Raw genomic sequence first — 18,760 nt, forward strand, 5'->3', positions numbered from 1 at the left:
AGGTGAGGTGGCTCATGTTTGTAATCCCAGCATTTTGGGAGACTGAGGCAGGTGGATCACTTGAGGTCAGGGGTTCGAGACCAGCCTGGCCAACGTGGTTAAACCTCATCTCTACTAAAAATACAAAAATTAGCTGGGCATGGTGGTGCATGCCTGTAATCCCAGCTACTCTGGAGGCTAAGGAAGGGGAATCGCTTGAACTCAGGTGGTGGAGGTTGCAATGAGACGAGACTGAGCTACTTCACTCCAGCCTATGCAACGGGAGCGAGATTCCATCTCAAAAAAAAAAAAAAAAAGTTGATATTAAAGGATTTTTTCAAAGGAAATCATAAATATTACAAGGTTTTATCCTTAAATTAATGCATTTTAGTTAAACATTTCAGACATGCTTTAAAATATTTTTAATTCTGGGCTGGGCACAGTGGTTCACACCTATAATCCAAGAACTTTGGGAGGCTGAGGCATGCGATCATGAGATCAGGAGATGGAGACCATGGAGACCATCCTGGTTAACACAGTGAAACCCTGTCTCTGCTAAAAATACAAAAAATTAGCCAGGTGTGGTGGCAGGCGCCTGTAGTCCCAGCTACTCAGGAAGCTGAGGCGGGGGAATGACGTGAACCCGGAAGGCGGAGCTTGCAGTGAGCTGAGATCACACCACTGCATTCTAGCCTGGGTGACAGAGTGACGCTCCGTCTCAAAAAAAAAAAAAAATTAATTTTGATTTTTTTTTTTTTTTTTTAAGACAGTGTCTCATTTTGTCATCCAGGCTGGAATTCAGTCCTGTGATCATGGCTCACTGTAGCCTCAACTTCCTGGGCTCAAGCAATCCTCCCATCTCAGCCCTCCCAGCAGCTGGGACTGCAGGAGTCTGCCACTACATGTGGCTAATTTTTTATTTTTGGTAGACAGAGGTCTCTCTGTGTTGTCCAGGATGGTCTTGAACTCCTGGCCTCAGGAACCCTCCTGCTTTGGACTCCGAAAGTGCTGGGATTAGTGGTGCGAGCCATCACAGCTGGCCCCTTGCTTCTTAATTTGGTCCCCGTTCCTCTATCTGGGTACTTAAGTTCCATAAGTGGTTGACTTTTTCTGTCTAGCTGGCTCTAGGGTCATGAATTGAGCACACTTGATTTATCTGGGCCTGCTCAGGTTATATGACTTGCAACCTGGGCGTCCTCTACAACTGAAAAACAACTCATCAGATGGCTGGGTGCGGTGGCTCACGCCTGTAATCCCGGCATTTTGGGAGGCCAAGGGAGGAAGACTCCCTGAGGTCAGGAGTTTGAGACCAGCCTGGCCAACGAGGCAGAGACCAGCCTGGCCAACGAGGCACAACCCAGTATGTACTAAAAACACAAAAATTAACTGGGTGTGGTGGTGGGTACCTGGAATCCCAGCTACTTGGGAGGCGAGGCAGGAAAATTGCTTGAACCTGGGAGGCGGAGTTTCCAGTGAGTTGAGACTGTGCCATTGCACTCCAGCCTTAGCAACAGGAACAAAACTTCATCTCAAAACAAAAAAAAAAAAAAGAAAAAAGAAAAACAACTCATCAGATTTATCATTTTGTTACATTTTCTTATTGACAAGGTTGAATCAGACTGAGCTGGTTCTACAGGTACAGTAGGGTGGAAAGCACTCTTGAGAGATCTTCCAGTCTATCTGCAGCCATTCTGCAAGCCCTTGCTTCAGCTGCACTATCCTTAAGCTATGTCATATGAATGCAACCAAAATCTAACTTTAAAGATATTTCCACTAAAAAAAAAATGTTTTGTGACTGAAAATTGACCTACAGAAACACTCATACTTGGAGAAACTTTCCCATGCCTACTTTACATTTCACATGCGGTAGTTTAAGTTAAACTAGGTGGGAATGGGGAAGGGACACTGCAAATACAAGGGAAAAGAGAGAGGGGAAAGTGTCCAAAAGCATCCAGTGTCTTCACTGAGAAACAGAAGCACAGTTCATGCACACGCCATGGAATGTTTGTGGCATAGCATGTCACTATCGTGTTGGAGAAAAAGTTGGTGCCAACCATGGATCTTCTTATGGGAAGAGCTGTTGGTATAAGCATATCAACTCATTTTGTTTGCAAGTACAAGGCAATCCAAGTCAAATTGCCTTAAATCAGGGGTCCCCAACTCGCAGGCCATGGACCAGTACCTGGCCTGTTAGGAAACAGGCCACACAGCAGGAGGTGAGTGGCGGGTGAACGAGCATTTACCAGCAAGCTCTGCCTCCTGTCACATCAGCTGCAGCATTAGATTCTCATAGGAGCGAGAAGCCTATTGTGAAGCGTGCATGTGCGGGATGTAGGTTGTGCACTCCTCATGAGAATCTAATGCCTGATGATCTGAGATGGAACAGTTTCATCCTGAATCCATCTCTCACCCTCCATCCCCCTGTCCTTGGAAAAACTGTCTTCTATGAAACTGGTCCCTGGTGCCAAAAAGATTGGGGACCACTGCTTTAAATAATAAACAAATCCATTGGCCCCCATGACCAGAAGCCCAGACATAGGACAGATTTTCAGTTATGTTCACTTTTGACTCTGGCTCCATTTCCCTGTGCCTTCTCCAGCTCGCTCTGTGCTTCTCCATGGGTCAGCTCCATCCTCAGGCCCGTGGTGAACGGATACACCAATTCCAGATGTGTAATCTGTGAATGACATCATCCAGAAGCAGACAAATAAAACCTTCCAGAAGCTGAGGGTTCTGATTTAGTGGACCCTAACCCAGAGGATGGGGGAAACCTGCAGTATACTTCTCATGACTAGGCAAGAATTTTCACCTGCCCAATGACTGACAAGAGACAGTGATTTACCCTTCAACCAGAGCTCTGGAAGGCCTAAGGGAGGGATGCCTTCTAGATTTGCAATCGGTAATGCCCACCCCTACTGTTTCCTTCTGCAGGATTTTGCTGAAGGTGGGTACCATGTTTTACTCATTCATTTATTTCTCATATCTATCATGGTGGCTGGTACATTGTAATTATTCAATAAATGTCATTGAAAAAAAAATTAATAAACGAGTACCCGGAAAAGTGCCAAGTCTGATCCATATTTGCCCTGTAGTTTAAAAAAAAAAAAAGTTCAAATAATCCCTGGTTTCCTGAAATTCAAAAGGAAGGCATTTTGGCCAGGTGCAGTGGCTCACACCTGTAATCCCAGCACTTTGGGAGGCTGAGGCAGGCGGATCACGAGGTCAGATGGAGACCATCCTGGCTAACATGGTGAAACCCTGTCTGTATGCAAAATACAAAAAATTAGCCCGGTGTGGTGGTGGGCACCTGTAGTCCCAGCTACGAGGGAGACTGAGGCAGGAGGATGGTGTGAACCTGAGAGGCGGAGCTTGCAGTGAGCCGAGATGACACCACTGCACTCCAGCCAGGACGACAGAGCAACACTCCGTCTCAATAAATAAATAAATAAATAAATAAATAAATAAGTAAGTAAGTAAATAAAAAATAAAAAATAGGAAGGCATTTTAAAGAACATCCTATCTAGAAGGTACAGGGGAGTATCCAATAATATAATCAGGACTCAAGTTACATAGGATTTTATAATAGACCAGCTGTCAACCATTTAAATAACATTTAGCAGTAAATACACATAAGTGCTACATTTTTTTAACGAACAATTTGGATACTGAATCAAATGAGCTTCTGAATTTCACACAATGGAAGGTTCCAGATTTTCAGCTTACATTAATCGATTTAGAATTATTTTGCTTGGAGATGGGGGGATGGACTCGTGGGCTGGTGGTTTGCAGGCATTTCTTCCAGATTTTAAGATTATATTGGGATTTAGCACTTACAGGGCTTAATAGAAACTCAACAGAAAGCAACTGGCACCAGTTAGGAACTACTTCCTGCTGATTGCAAGTTTTTTTCTCTACTTTCTTCACAATTTACCCAGGACAATATAAATGTTACAAATTATCAGCATTGATTGGATTACTGTGAGTAGGAGGAAACAGGATATTAATGAATGTTTTGTAGCGGCCTTTCAGACCTGAATCTGCCCAGCCTTTTGCTGCTGTTTGTTAGGGTTGTAGTCTATTTCTTTGCATTGGCGATATCTTGTCCCTGCCAAACGCTTTACAATGTAAACACTTCGACAAGTGGGTGTCTTTGGGAGGAGCCCTTAGTCTTTCATAGCAATAAACTTCAGCACTTCCTCATTTTGGCTGCCTCCTCATTCTGATTCTAAAGAAAACAAACAAGCCTGGCCTCCGCCTCAGCTACTGTGCACCTGCAAGAGGTGAATGGTGATTGTGCCAGTCTAGGCCCTGATGGTCTAACCAGGGTCCAGATTGGCAACTAACAGTGTTTGGTTGAGCCTGTATTTTTTCTTTTTATGGTATTTGGATTTGAATGACTTTGGCTGAGACATGCTTTTTCTGTGCATTGTAAGTCTCACTATCTCTTATTTGACTAATGTGTTTCCATTATGTGCCCAGCTCCTGTAGGCGTTGACCTTGCCTCCCCAGACCAACCCACAGAAGGAAGTGCATAGACATTGAGGCAGAGTTTATTTACGTTAAGTAGGGAAAAGAACAGAGTTAAGCAGATACCTTTTTTTTTTTTACCCTCCTAGAATAAACATAGCCATTAGTATTTTCAATCATTGCTTCCAGAACTGTGATGAAACTCAGAAGGACCTTCAAAGCCTGGTTACCATTACACCTACGCATACAGAAGCGTGATTTTGGATTGACTTGGCGCTCAAAGAAGTTTCCTGGGCTGGGCCGGGCGCAGTGGCTCACACCTGTAATCCCAGCACTTTGGGAGGCCGAGGCAGGTGTATCACGAGGTCAGGAGATCGAGACTATCCTGGCCAACATGGTGAAACTCCGTCTCTACTAAAATACAAAATTTAGCTGGGTGTGGTGGCAGGCATCTGAAGTCTCAGCTACTTAGGAGGTTGAGGCAGGAGAATCGCTTGAACCTGGAAGGGGGAGGTTGAAGTGAGCCGAGATCGTGCCACTGCACTCCAGCCTGGCAACAGAGCAAGACTCTGTCTCAAAAAAAAAAAAAAAAAAAAAGACGTTTCCTAGGACTACCTGAAAAACTTAGTTCATCTCATTTTCACACCTGTGAAAAATGAGGAATGTTGTAAGCCAGTCCTTTAGGGCAAGCTTAATTCATTTCATTTGTGAAGAGATACATCATCTGGTTTTGGAGGAAGAGCAGTGTTTTCTGTATGTACATAAAGCACTATATCACTAAGTGAGAAACACCGTCTTCCGCCCACCTCAATCTTTTTTTCTTTTTTTTTTTAAGTCAGGGTCTCACTGTCACCCAGACTGGAGTGCAGTCGAGATCTTGGCTCACCGCACCTCCGCCTCCCAGGCTCAAGCGATTCTCCTGCCTCAGCCTCCCGAGTAGCCCTGATTACAGGCACGTGCTACTACTGCCCTGCTAATAATTGTATTTTTTTTTTTTTTGGAGATGGAGTCTCGCTCTGTTGCCCAGGCTGGAGTGCAGTGGCGCAATCTCGGCTCACTGCAAGCTCTGCCTCCTGGGCTCATGCCATTCTCTTGCTTCAGCCTCTCGAGTAGCTGGGACTACAGGCGCCCGCCACCATGCCCGGCTAATTTTTTTGTATTTTGAGTAGAGACGGGGTTTCACTGTGTTAGCCAGGATGGTCCCTATCTCCTGATTTGGTGATCCGCCGGCCTTGGCCTTCCAAAGTGCTGGGATTACAGGCGTGAGCCACCGTGCCCGGCCAATTTTTGTATTTTTAGTAGAGACGGGGTTTCATTTTGGCCAGGCTGGTCTCGAACTTCTGACCTCAAATGATCCTCCCAAAGTGCTGGGATTAGAGTGAGCCACTGCGGCTACTCCCCCTCCCCCGCACCTCAATCTTTATTCTCTAGCATTACAAGTTGTTTTATTTATTACATTTCTTTCCCATTTCCCATGCAGGCTGTCTTTTCTTCATATATATATATATTTTATTTTTATTTGAAACGGAGTTTTGCTCTTTGTTGCCCAGGCTGGAGTGCAGTGGTGACATTTCGGCTCACTGCAGCCTCCGCCTCCTGGGTTTAAGTGATTCTCCTGTCTCAGCCTCCCTAGTAACTGGGATTACAGGCGCTTGACACCATGCCTTGCTAATTTTGGTATTTTTAGTAGAGACGGGGTTTCACCATGTTGGCCAGGCTGGTCTCGAACTCCTGACCTCAGGTGATCTGCCTGCCTCAGCCTCCCAAAGTGCTGGGATTACAGGCGTGAGCCACCGCGCATAGCCCTTCTTACATTCTTATATATCTACTCTTATCATTTTTATATTCATACATCCAGTTAGCCAATATTTGGAGCTACTGCTGTGGACTGAGTACTTACTGAACCATGCTGTACTAACCCTTGCCTAACTGGATAACTGTGGGTGATAACCTGTGAAAAATGAGGAATGTTGTAAGTCAGTCCTTTAGGGCAACCTTAATTCAGGTCATTTGTGAAGAGGTACATCATAAATCCTTATGATATATATGAATTTTAGTATTTTAATTAGAGGATAAGTGATCATCTTTATTCCAGCTGTTTCCTAGTTGTCCAAAGTGACTTAAACATGGTATTCTTAAAAAAAATTTTTTTGTTTTGAAAGTATAAATTCACAGGCAGTTGTAACGATAGTACAGAGAGTTCTTTTGTACAAGTGACTCAGGTTCTCCCAATGGTTATATTTTGTATAACTATAGTACAATATCAAAGCTAAGAAACTGACACTGGCAAAATGTATGTGTCTAGTTTTATGCCATTTTATCACATGTGCACACTCATGTAACAACTACCTCTGTCAAGATACAGGGCTGTTCTATCACCAGGAAGATTGCCCTCTTGTTACCTCCCCACACCATCCCTCTTGCTACCTGCCCCACTCCCAACCCCTAAACTCTGGCAACCACAGATCTGTTTTCCATTTGTATAAACTTGTCATTTTGAGACAGTTATATAAATGGAATCATATGGTATGTGATCTTTCGAGAGCGGGCTTTTCTCACTTAGCATAATGCCTTTGCGATCCTTCCAAGTTATTGCATGTATCAAAAGTTCATTTCTTTTTGTTGCTGGGTAGTATTCCACTGGGTGGATGTGTCATAGTATTTTGGCTTTTTCAAATCACGTTGCTATATATAACCATGTACAAGTTCATGTGGGCTTACGTTTTTATTTCTCTGGGATAAATGCAATTGCTAGGATATGTCATAAGTGCATGTGTAGTCTTTTGTAGGAAATTGCTCAGCTGTTTTTCAGAGTGGTCATATCATTTTACATTCCCAGGGTGCTATTTTGTTAATTTTAAAAAATAAATTCCTTAAGAAATTGATTCTTGATAACGGTTCCTCACATGGGAAAGCCAATTTGTTAATTTGTTTATAATCATTATGTATGACCACATCATGGTCCTTTTCCAACACATCCTAATTGATGGGGAAACCTAGGATCCTAGGCCATTCCATTGGGTGACTAGACCAGCAAATATAGAAACTACCTTGTACGGGTATGAGCAGGAATGGGCACATCCATCAACAGGTCTTCCATTGTTGGACTTCACTATATCAGTGTGGACACAATTTGTTCCGGCATTCGAGATAATCAAGAGTCACTTTGTTGTCAAAGATGCTGAAACAATTTTTTTAGCATTATCTTCTTGCCTTGGTCACATTCCTAGGATAGAGAGGGCAAGTTCCTTTTTTTTTTGAGACAGAGTTTTTCTCTGTTCCCAGGCTGGAGTGCAGTCACATGATCTCAGCTCACTGCAGCCTCTGTCTCCCGGATTCATGCAATTCTCCTGCCTCAGCCTCCTGAGTAGCTGGGACTATAGGTGCCTGCCACCACGCCCGGCTAATTTTTTAATTTTTAGTAGAGATGCAGTTTCTCCATGTTGGCCAGACCTATGCCTGGACCTGGGGAAAAGTTCTTTTTAGCTCCACCTTTTTGTAGGAGAACGTGCAAGGATGGAATGTCATGACAGTGAATCTCAAAGACAGCAGTCAAAGCCAAACAGAGCAGTGGGAGGAAAAATAACTCTGGCTTTGGGGTCAGTTCTGTCACTTTCTAGCTATTTGACCGGCCCGTGTTACTTAAAGTCGCAGCCTCAGCTTCCTTTTCTGTAAAATGGGACCACTAGTGTCCACTTCACAGGATCTATGAGAGTATTAAATGCAATTGTGCATGTAAATCAGTGGGCATGTAGCATCAACAAACACAGGTACTGTTTGTTGGGGGCTTAATTTGAGGCACTGTGCTGAGCTCCTTGTAGGCACTTTAAAAAAATGACAAGTTTTTTTCACTCTTTCTAATTTCCTTTTGTTTTCTTATTCTTACCTCCCTAAAGCTTGTGAGAGGTGACAACGTGCTAGCAGCCCTCACTCTCAGCGCCTCCTCAGCCTCGGCGTCCACTGTGGCGGCGTTTGAGGAGCCCTTCAGCTCCCCACGGCACCGTGGGAACCCCTCTCTGGGCTGGCTGAGGCCGGAGCCGCCTCCCTCTGCTTGCAGGGAGGTGTGGAGGAAGAGGCGCAGGTGGGAACCTGGGCTGCGCAAAGCGCTCGCGGGAGTTCCGGCGGGTGCCGGCGCAGGCGCGGGCTCGGGGCGCCCCCAGCACACTGAGCGGCTGGCCGGCACCGCAGGCCCAGGGCAGTGAGGGGCTTAGCACCCGGGCCAGCAGTTGCAGAGGGTGCCGGCAGGTCAGCACTGCGCTTGAGTTCTCCCCGGGCCTCAGCTGCCTCCCCGTGGGGCAGAGCTCCGGACCTGCAGCCTGTCATGCCTGCCGCCTCCCCCAGACCCCCTCCACCCCCCAACCCCCCTCCACCCCCTCTCCATCCCCCACCCCCTCACCCGCCTCCACCCCCCACCCCCCTCCACCCCCCTCCACCCCCCACCCTCCGCGCCCCACAGTGGGCTCCCGCGCGGCCCCGAGCCTCCCCGATGAGCACCAACCCCTGCTCCGCGGTGCTTGGTCCAGTCGACTGCCCAGGGGCTGAGGAGTACGGTTGCATGGCTCAGGACTGGTGGGCAGCTCTGCCTGCAGCCCCGGTGCGGGATCCACTGGGTGAAGCCAGCTGGCCTCCTGAGTCTGGCGGGGACTTGGGAGAGCTTTTATGTCTGGCTGAGAGATTGTAGATACACTAATCAGCACTCTGTGTCTAGCTCAGGGTTTGTAAATACACCAATTGGTACTCTGTATCTAGTTAACTTAGTGGGAACTTGGAGAACTTTTCTGTCTAGCACTCTGTGTCTAGCTCAAGGATTGTAAACACACCAATCAGCACTCTGTGTCTAGCTCTGGGTTTGTAAATACAGCAATCAGTACTCTGCGTCTAGCTCAAGGTTTGTAAGTACACCAATTGGTATTCTGTATCTAGCTAACGTAGTCGGGACTTGGAGAACTTTTCTGTCTAGCTAGAGGATTGTAAATACACCAATCAGCACTCGGTCAAAATGGACCAATCAGCGGGATGTGGGTAGGGCCAGATAAGGGAAGAAAAGCAGGCCGCTCGCGCCAGCCCGCGGCAATCTTCTCGGGTCTCCTTCCATACTTTATTTTTTCACTCTTTACAAATAAATGTTGCTGCTTATTCTTTGGGTCCATGCTGCCTTTATGAGCTGTAACACTAACCTTGACGGTCTGCAGCTTTACTCCTGAAGCCAACGAGACCACGAACCCACGGGGAAGAAGGAACAACTTCAGACGCGCTGCCTTTGAAGAGCTGTAACACTCACCACGAAGGTCTGCGGCTTCGCTCCTGACAGCGAGACCACGAACCTGCCAGAAGGAAGAAGCTCCAGACACATCTGAACGTCTGAAGGAACAAACTCCGGACACACCATTTTCAAGAACTGTAACACTCACCGCGAGGGTCTGCAGCTTCATTCTTGAAGTCAGTGAGACCAAGAACCCACCAATTCCGGACACACTAGGAATATAATGGTAAGTTTATCATTTCATTCTTTCGTTTAGCAAATGTGTATTGAGCAACTATTGTGTGCTAGGCCTGGTTCTAGGTTCTGAGGTCATAGCTCTGAACACAACAAGCAAATATGTATACTAGAGAATTTCAGACCATTCTCAGTGCGAAGGAAACAGAGGAACAAGGCAGTGTGAGGTGGCAGAGGCATGAGGGATGAGGCAGGGGAGACAATGAAGAAGGGCTACCTTAGGAATGGTGACCGGGAATGAACCTTTAAAGAGAAGGGGACATCAGAAAAGAAACAGGGAAGAGAGAAAACAGCAATAGAAACATAGGAAAACAGAGTTGGAGGCAGAGGGTATGCAAGTGAAGTGAACTTCGTGTGGTTTGAGGAGCAGGAAGAAACTCAGGGTTCCTGGTGCTTGACAAATGAGAGTGATTGTGGAGGAGATGAAGAAAGAGATCGGGTTTTCTAGGACTATGGCAAGAAATTTGATCTTTATTGTAAATGTGACGGGAAGTTTTTGAATATTGGAACCATGCAATTTGATTTCTGTTTTATAAGGAGTATTTCTTCGGCTGTTTGAAAGGTAGACTGAAGAGGTTAAGGTGGCAAGGGAGCATGCAAAAAAATGAGAGGGCTACTGTGGTACTCCAGGTGAGAGGTGATTGTGGTTTGGCCAAGGCTTCTAGTTAGCTGAGCTGGAGAGAAGAGGATGGATTTGGGATAAGTTTAGGAGAGGAGCTGATAGGATCTATTAGATGGATAAAACATGGGAGCGAAAGAACAGAAAGGAATAAAGGATGATTTCAGGCTTTTGACTGAGCATTTGTTGATTGGAAATTCAGGGCTCTCTTAATGTTCCATTGCGTGTTTTAAAAGGGAGCAATTTCTTGTACAAGATGCACTTAGTCCTGTGTATGCTATTGTCAGTGAGAAGCAAGACTGGGCTATAGATTTGTTGGAATTAGAGAAGAGAGGTTGATTACTTCTTGAATCCTCTAGGATTTTTCATTTATGGATACAGTTGTTGAATTACTTTGTATGTTTTGCTTCAGTTATCCCCAACTCTCCCATGTTTCTACTCTACTCCTGGCTCCCACTTCTGCTTCCTCTGCACCTCAGTAGGACAGGAGCAGCCTCCCAGGGTGTGGCAAGTTCATTTGGCTTGGCACAGGCCCTTGACAATGGGTCTTGCCTTCAGGTGGTGTGACTTCTTGGCTTGGTGAATAGAAAATGCCATCCTAGGCCAGGCGCAGTGGCTGACACCAGTAATTCCAGCACTTTGGGAGGCCGAGGCTGTCGGATCACCTGAGGTTAGGCGTTCGAGACCAGCCTGGCCAACATGATGAATCACCATCTCTACTAAAAATACAAAGATTAACTGGGTGTGGCAGTGCACGTCTATAATCCCGGCTACTCGGGAGGCTGAGGCACGAGAATCACTTGAACCCTGGAGGCGGAGGTTGCAGCGAGCCAAGATGCACTACTGCACTCCATTCTGGGCGGCAGAGCAAGATTCCATCTCAAGAAGTAAACAAACAGAAAATGTCATCCTGGCTGCCTGTGCTGATACTGAACAAGGCTTGGGGGCTAGAGCAGAGCAGACCCCTACACGTGTCTCTTTTCATTTAGGGTCTTTGTAGAAGGGGTGCTGCAGCCATGGGTGATTGGTGGTACTGAAACCCCAGCCTGGCAGCTTTGGGCTGACTCTGTGGGAAGCTGATGTCGACTGTAGAAAGCTTCTCATCTGCAGTGCTTTGACAAGTACTTTCAGAAGTGTTTCTTAATTCTCTGAGCTCTAATTTCTTCATCTGTAAGAGCAGTAATAATTATGGCTTCTTAGAGTTTTTATGAAAATTGACTTAATTTCAGAGGCAGTAAACAGCCCAGGTAAGCTTGGCTTGGAGTGTGGAGTCAGGCCTTTCAATTCCTTTCCGTCTGGAATTTTGGGTTGTGGGACTATGGGAACAAGTTTCTGTCTGTGTCTGTTTCCTTATTCCCAATAAGAGGATAAAAATGGTACCTACTTGTTATGCTTGTGAGAATTGGATGAAATATTTTATGGGAAATGCTTTAAACTGTGACTGGTATTTGATTATAGCACTTAAAAAATAGCTGTTGAGGCCAGATCATGCCTGTAATCCCGGTACTTCGGAAGGCTGAGGCAGGCGGATCATGAGGTCAGGAGATCAAGACCATCTTGGCTAACATGGTGAAACCCCATCTCTACTAAAAATCCAAAAAGTAAAAATAAAAAAAATTAGCCGGGCGTGGTGGTGGGCACCTGTAGTCCCAGCTACTTGGGAGGCTGAGGCAGGAGAATGGCGTGAACCCAGGAGGCGGAGCTTGCAGTGAGCCAAGATTGTGCCACTGCACTCCAGCCTGGGCGACAGAGCGAGATTCCATCTTAGAAAAAAAAAAAAAATTGCTGTTGATAAAAGAGGCTCTTGACGATGTCTGTTATTTTAAGAAATTACATCCATGAAAAGTACTTTAACAGCATTAAAAAGTTAGTTATTTTGGGGCTGGGTGCGGTGACTCATGCCTGTAATCCCAGCACTTTGGGAGGCCGAGGCAGACAGATCACAAGGTCAGGAGTTCAAGACCATCTTGGCCAACATGATGAAACCCCGTCTCTACTAAAAATACAGAAATCAGCTGGGTGTGGTAGTGTGCTCCTGTAGTCTCAGCTACTTGGGAGGCTGAGGCACAAGAATCGCTTGAACCCGTGAGCAGAGGTTGCAGTGAGCCAAGATCGCGCCACTATACTCCAGCCTGGTGACGGAGTGAGATTTAGTCTAAAAAAAAAGATATTGTGTTAACTTTTTATTACAACCTCCATTATCCTTGCTGATTCTGTTTTCCAGAAATAATTACAACATTATCACACAGATCTAATCTCTGGTATCTAAATGAGAGGATCACACCCTCAGATGGCAATGGAGTGAGACAGGTCACACAAATAAATGAGGGTGCAAGCTCTGGGATGAAGGGCCCACAGTCAGAATCACATCTGTCTAAATAGGCTATGGCCAACTATTTCAATACCAGCAGTATCACTTGCAGATTCTTTCAGAGAAGTTGGAAATCTGAAATTTTTATTAATAGCTGAGATTTCTGGGTTTATTAATGTTAGCAGTTTAACCAAAGAGTTTAGAAACACCTTGCTGGCTAAAAAAAAAAAAAAAAGTGTGTTTCAGGGGAGTGGCCTTGACCCACAGACCACCAGTTTAGAAATGCTGATCTAGACTACTGCAGATTAGTTTGTGAAACCAGCCAGAAATAGGATCCAGGAAGGTCAATATACATGGGAGGATGGTTTGAGCACCAGGAAACACTGGAGTGACAGGCTCAGGTGGGTTCTGACAGGATCCTCAGAAGCTGTTCTGGGGCAGGAGAAAGACTGGACTTGGGAGCAAGGAGGATGCTGAAAAGATGAAGCCTGTGACCGAAGGTGACCTGGGCATACTTCACAACCTAATCTAGGGCTGGCCGCAATGCCACAGATGTCTGCACTTTGAATACAGGTTGTTTTTACTTCCTTGGCAATCAGGTTACACAGAGGCAGTATTGTTCAATTCCTATGGCTTCCTGGGACCTGAATTGCACCTGCTGTGCATAGCGATGGCATCATCCATAATTAGGCAATGGCTTGCTTTTGTCTTGAGGCTTCTGTGGGCCTTACCTGATGCAGGGATTCTGGAGGGGAGTGTAAGTGGAAAGACTTTGCTAGAGTCAGGTAATATAATTCAGCACGCTAAAGTGAACTATGGAACAGGTGCACATACAATGCAATAGCTCAGTTTCACTTTTAATGACTTGCATTATCACACAGCTATTTGGTTATCATTTTCATAACTCAACAATCTCAAATTAAGACTTTACTGTACTTATATAATGGTCTTCTATGCATGGGCAGAGACAAGCAAGGTACAAAATTGGGGGAAAATGAAGGCTAAATATGTATTACTAATATTCAAAATGAGAATCAAACATTTATTGTTACTTAAAAGTTATAGGACAATAGCAGTTGATGAGTGGCTCTTAACGGGGGCAATTTTACCACCACCAGGGGACATTAGCAATGTTTGGAGACATTTTTGGTTGTCACAACTGAGGGTAGCGATTGCTACTGGCATCTAGTGATAGAGACTAGGGATGTTTCAGAACATCCTACAATGCACAGGACAACCCCCTACAATGATCAGGCCCAACATGTCAACAGAGACAAGGTCAAAATAGTTTGAAATATGCAATAGTTTTGAAAGAAAAAAATTCATCTGCGTGTAACTTTAGAAATGATTTAGGGGCGTAAATTAAATTTTTTTTATTTGGAAATTTAGGGGTGTAAATTCAAGGCTGCCATGTATATGCACGTAAATTAAAGGGTTAAAGGTGTCCATATGTGTGACTGATTACAGCACATTGCTATCTCTTCATGAACTCTTAGCTGAATTAATCAAACCAACCTACCTCCTCAGATAACAAGAAAACCATTTTCGCTATTAAGGAGATGCTTAATATTGCACGTGGAAGCCCCCCAAAAGATGAATGTGCTGATGATATGCAGAGCAAAAATCATATGAATAGAAAAAACTTGAAGAGCAAAACCTAGGGTCCTTGATCCTTCTGAATGGACCCACCAATTGTGTCATCTCCACCCATTGCTCCCAGTATGTGGTAGCGTTTATCTCCTTTGACATCTTGCTTTACTAACAGATGCTTTAAATATAAAACAAGTTTAAAGACAGGTAAACAGAGGCTGAGGCTTTCATGCAATAGAGTGTGCTGTGGATAAATTATCTGTCAAGTACAGTGTTTACTCAGTTGAGATACCTCTCCACTGAAGATGCAGGCCATTATTTCCTAAAGGGGAGTTCTACCCTGAAGTATAGTCTGAGCTGTTAAGGACAAAGGATAACATAAAAGAACTGAAAAGTTTGGGATATTGAGATAAAATGCTGAATTTCATGAAGCATCTAATAGAAAAGAAGCAAGATTGAGGGTTTTGGGTTTTGCAGTTGTTTTTTCTTTTTGTTTTTTTTTGTTTTTGTTTTTGTTTTTGTTTTTTGAGACATTCATATTCTGTCACCCAGGCTGGAGGGCAGTGGTGCTATAGTGGTGCTATCACTGCAGCCTCTGCATCCTAGGCTCAAACTGTCCTCCCCCCTCAGCCTCCCAAGTAGTTGAGACTACAGACACGTGCCACCGCCCCCAGCTAATTAAAATATTTTTTCTTTTGTGGATACGGGGTTCCCCTTTGTTGCTCAGGCTGGTCTTGAATCCCTGGGCTCAAGTGATCCTCCCACCTCAACCCCCAAAGTGCTGAGATTACAGAAATGAACCACTGCACTAAGGCATTTTGATTTTACTGCAAAGGGGCAGGAGTGTGGGGCCTGGTTTTTAAATGAAATCTGCACAAAAACTATTAAGGTAGGTTTTCCCGCTTTCCTGTAAACAGTCTCATTATGTAGCCAGGGAAGTCGTATCACCCAAAAGAATCCAACAGAAACCAAAACCCAAACTGGAATATTTACGCGGGTTTTTTTGTTTGTTTGTTTTTTATTTGTCTTGAGACAGAGTCTTGCTCTGTCACCCAGGCTGGAGTACAATGGTGTGATCTCGACTTACTGCGACCTCTGCTTCCCAAGTTCAAGCGATTCTCCTGCCTTGGACTGCTGAGTAGCTGGGATTACAGGCATGTACCACCATGCCTGGCTAATTTTTGTATTTTTAGTAGAGATGGGGTTTCACCATGTTGTCCAGACTGGTCTCAAACTCCTGACCTCGTGATCCACCTGCCTCGGCCTCCCAAAGTGCCAGAATTACAGGCGTGAGCCACTGCACCCAGCTTTTTTTTTTTATTTTTATTTTATTTTTTTTTAAAACAGAATCTTGCTCTGTCACCCAGGCTGGAGTGCAGTGGTGCGATTTCGGCTCACTGCAACCTCCACCTCCCAGGTTCAAACAATTCTCATGCCTCAGCCTCCCCAGTAGCTAGGATTACAGGTGTGCATCACCACGCCTGGCTAATTTCTGTTTTGTTTGTTCCTTGTTTTTAGTAGAGATGGGGTTTCGCCATGTTGGCCAGACTGGTCTCGGACTCCTGGCCTCAAGTGATCTGCTGGCCTTGGTCTCTCAAAGTGCTGGAATTACAGGTGTGAGCCACTGCGCCCAGCCTACATGGGGTCTTTAAAAAGTCTTAATTGTTAAACTTAACTGTACACATCCTTACGTTTTTTTCCCAAGTTGGTGATCCTCTTTCATAGTTCCCATTATTAAACCTCTTTCTCTCTTTTGATTTCAAACAAAAATAGGAAGGGTTGGTATTTCCTGAGCACTTACCAGATGTTGTTGTAAGCACTCTACACATAGCTAATTTAAGCCTCATCTGTGAAATATATTTTATTAACCAATTTCCAAATGAGGAAACTGAGGCCCAGAGAATGTAAATAATTTGTTTAAAGGACTTTAGCTAGTAAGGGAGGAGTCAAACTTCAAGCTAGGCAATTTAGCCCTAGAATTTGTGATGTATTGTACAGTCTGAAATCAGGATCTAGAATTTTTCTAAGCCACGAGTCAGTTTTGTCATGGGGGGATATTGAGAAAATTGATTTCTTGTTTTTCCTGAGATTCCTTTGAATTATTTCCGGTGAATTATCCTCACTGCCTTTGAAAGAAAGGAGTACAAGTGAAGGAAGGAGTACACGTGATGCCTTTGATAGCTCAGCTGATAGAGTGGAGGACTGTAGTGGATGAGAATGGACTACAGTAAGTCCTCACTTGGCATCGTCAGTAGGTTCTTGGAAACTGCAGCTTTTAGCAAAATGATGTATAACAAAACCATTTTGTTCTCATTAATATTATAACAAAATGATGTTATTTGAAGACCTGCAGTTCATCATTTCGCTTAAAGTTGTAGTTTCCAAGAACCTGTTGACGCGGTTAAGTAAGAACTTAACTATACTTAAAAGTTTATGGGTTTGGAGACACTTTGGGGGCAGTCTCTGCAGAGTGGCAAGATGGCAGTGGACAAGGAAATTTATTCACTTTGTGTTGGACGGAAGTGACTTGATTTCTAGTTAAATCTACTAGCTGAGTGATGTTGAGCAAGTCACTTAGTGTCCCCGAGCCTCAGGTTCGTCATTTGTAAAGTGAATAACAACACATCTTTGAGTTGTAAGGATTAAGTGATATAATTCAGGTCAAGTGCCTGACACAGTGCCTGGTACAAAGAAAGGGCTCAGTAGAGGATAGTTCTCATTGTTTTGCAGGGAGCTTCATGGTAGAATTACAGGATGGGGGTGGATTAGCAAGCAAATCTCAGATAAACATTTTGAAACTGTGAAACTAAATTCTGTTTCTGCCAATCTGAAATAAGGTGACCTTGGAAAGTGGTTTGGCACTTTGGAAATTTTAATTCATAATGAATTTAATATAATTTATAAAGGAGGCTGGGTGTGATGGTTCACGCCTGTAATCCCAGCACTTTGGGAGGCCAAGGCAGGTGGATTTCTTGAGCTCAAGGAGTTTGAGATAAACCTGTGCAACATGGCAAAACCCTGTCTCTACCCAAAATACAAAAATTAGTTGGGTGTGGTGGCATGCATCTGTGGTCCCAGCTACTTGGGAGGCTGACGTGGGAGGATCCCTTGAGTCCAGGAAGTGCAGACTGTAGTGAGCTGTGATGGCAGTGTGAGATCTGGGTGACAGAGTGAGACCCTGTCTCAAAAAAAAAAAAAGTACAAAGGAAATTTTTATTTGTAAGTTATTTATTATGTAATGTATGAGTCTATAATTATGTAGATATGATTATCTTTATAATTTGTTATGTGGTACATGTCTCACATATAAGAGGTGGGACTTGACTCCGGACCAGATTAAAGACTAGTTAAACATGGAAGAATCACCAAAAGCATCTCTCCATAAGACATGCCTACCAGTGCCATGACAGTTTACCATTGCCATGACAACACGTGGAAGTTACCACCCCTTGCCATGGCAATGACCCGGAAGTTATCACTCCTTTTCTAGAAATTTGTGAATAATCTGCTGTTTAATTTGCATATAACTAAAAGTGGATATAAATATATCTGCAGAGCTGCCTCTGAGCTGCTACTCTCAACATAACTGCCTACAGGGTAGCCCTGCTCTGTGGAAGCGGTCACTGAGTTGTTAACATTGCCGCCTCAATAAAGCCATTTTCTTCTGTCACCAGCTCATTCTTGAATTCTTTCCTGAGCAAAACCAAAAAACCTTCTCAGGCTGAGCCCAAGTTTTGGGGCTCACCTGCCCTGAGACATCACTAGTGATATTTTTTTTTGGTTACATGTAGTAAAACACTTCTATATTACCTCTGTTCTTAAAAGCAAAATTAAGCAAAACCAAACTCAGGAAGAGTAAGCTAGAGACTGGATACCTATTGAGTTAATATTTTGATGTACAGCAAACAGCATTTGCTATTTTTTTGGTACCAAGAAACAAAGTCACACATGGTACGATTTACACACTTGGAAAGGGCTTTGAGGGATTACCTAATTTTTCTTGACACTTTCCTTTTATGGATGAAGGAATGAAAAAGAAAAAGGCATAGTGTGAAAAACGAAGACCAGGTGGTTGGTATGTCACAGGGAACTTGGAAGCAGCAGTGATAATTTTCCCTCCTGGTGGTTTTCCTAAGAGATTACTTTCTAGTTTGGGATTTGGTTAGTCTCAGCTCATTCCCTGTAGAATCAGATCCTGTTAAAATTAGGAAGGATCGCCCTCTAGAGGTCAAAATAAAGAGCGTATACCTACAGAATGGACTAGATTTGGGCAGATGAGGTTCCCCTTCATGAGGAT

General features: G+C 44.3%; 1 long non-coding RNA gene across 2 annotated transcripts in view; it reads right to left on the minus strand.

Annotated features, from left to right (window-relative positions):
• Window positions 1–1,449: 1,449 nt before the first annotated feature.
• LOC105481323 (uncharacterized) overlaps window positions 1,450–18,760 on the minus strand; it is a 28,418-nt gene continuing 11,107 nt past the window's right edge. The window contains exons 1-4 of one of the 2 annotated variants that reach the window (XR_986900.2): window positions 8,333–8,466; window positions 7,497–7,672; window positions 2,542–2,656; window positions 1,450–2,056 (exon numbers count right to left, since the gene is read on the minus strand). This is a non-coding gene — a long non-coding RNA (uncharacterized lncRNA). Of the gene's footprint in view, window positions 2,057–2,541; window positions 2,657–7,496; window positions 7,673–8,332; window positions 8,467–18,760 lie in introns of those variants that run through there. The other variant, XR_011610088.1, reaches the window with a different exon arrangement.

Source organism: Macaca nemestrina, chromosome 11 (genome assembly GCF_043159975.1).
Source record: "Macaca nemestrina isolate mMacNem1 chromosome 11, mMacNem.hap1, whole genome shotgun sequence".
NCBI classification, from domain to species: Eukaryota; Metazoa; Chordata; class Mammalia; order Primates; family Cercopithecidae; genus Macaca; species Macaca nemestrina.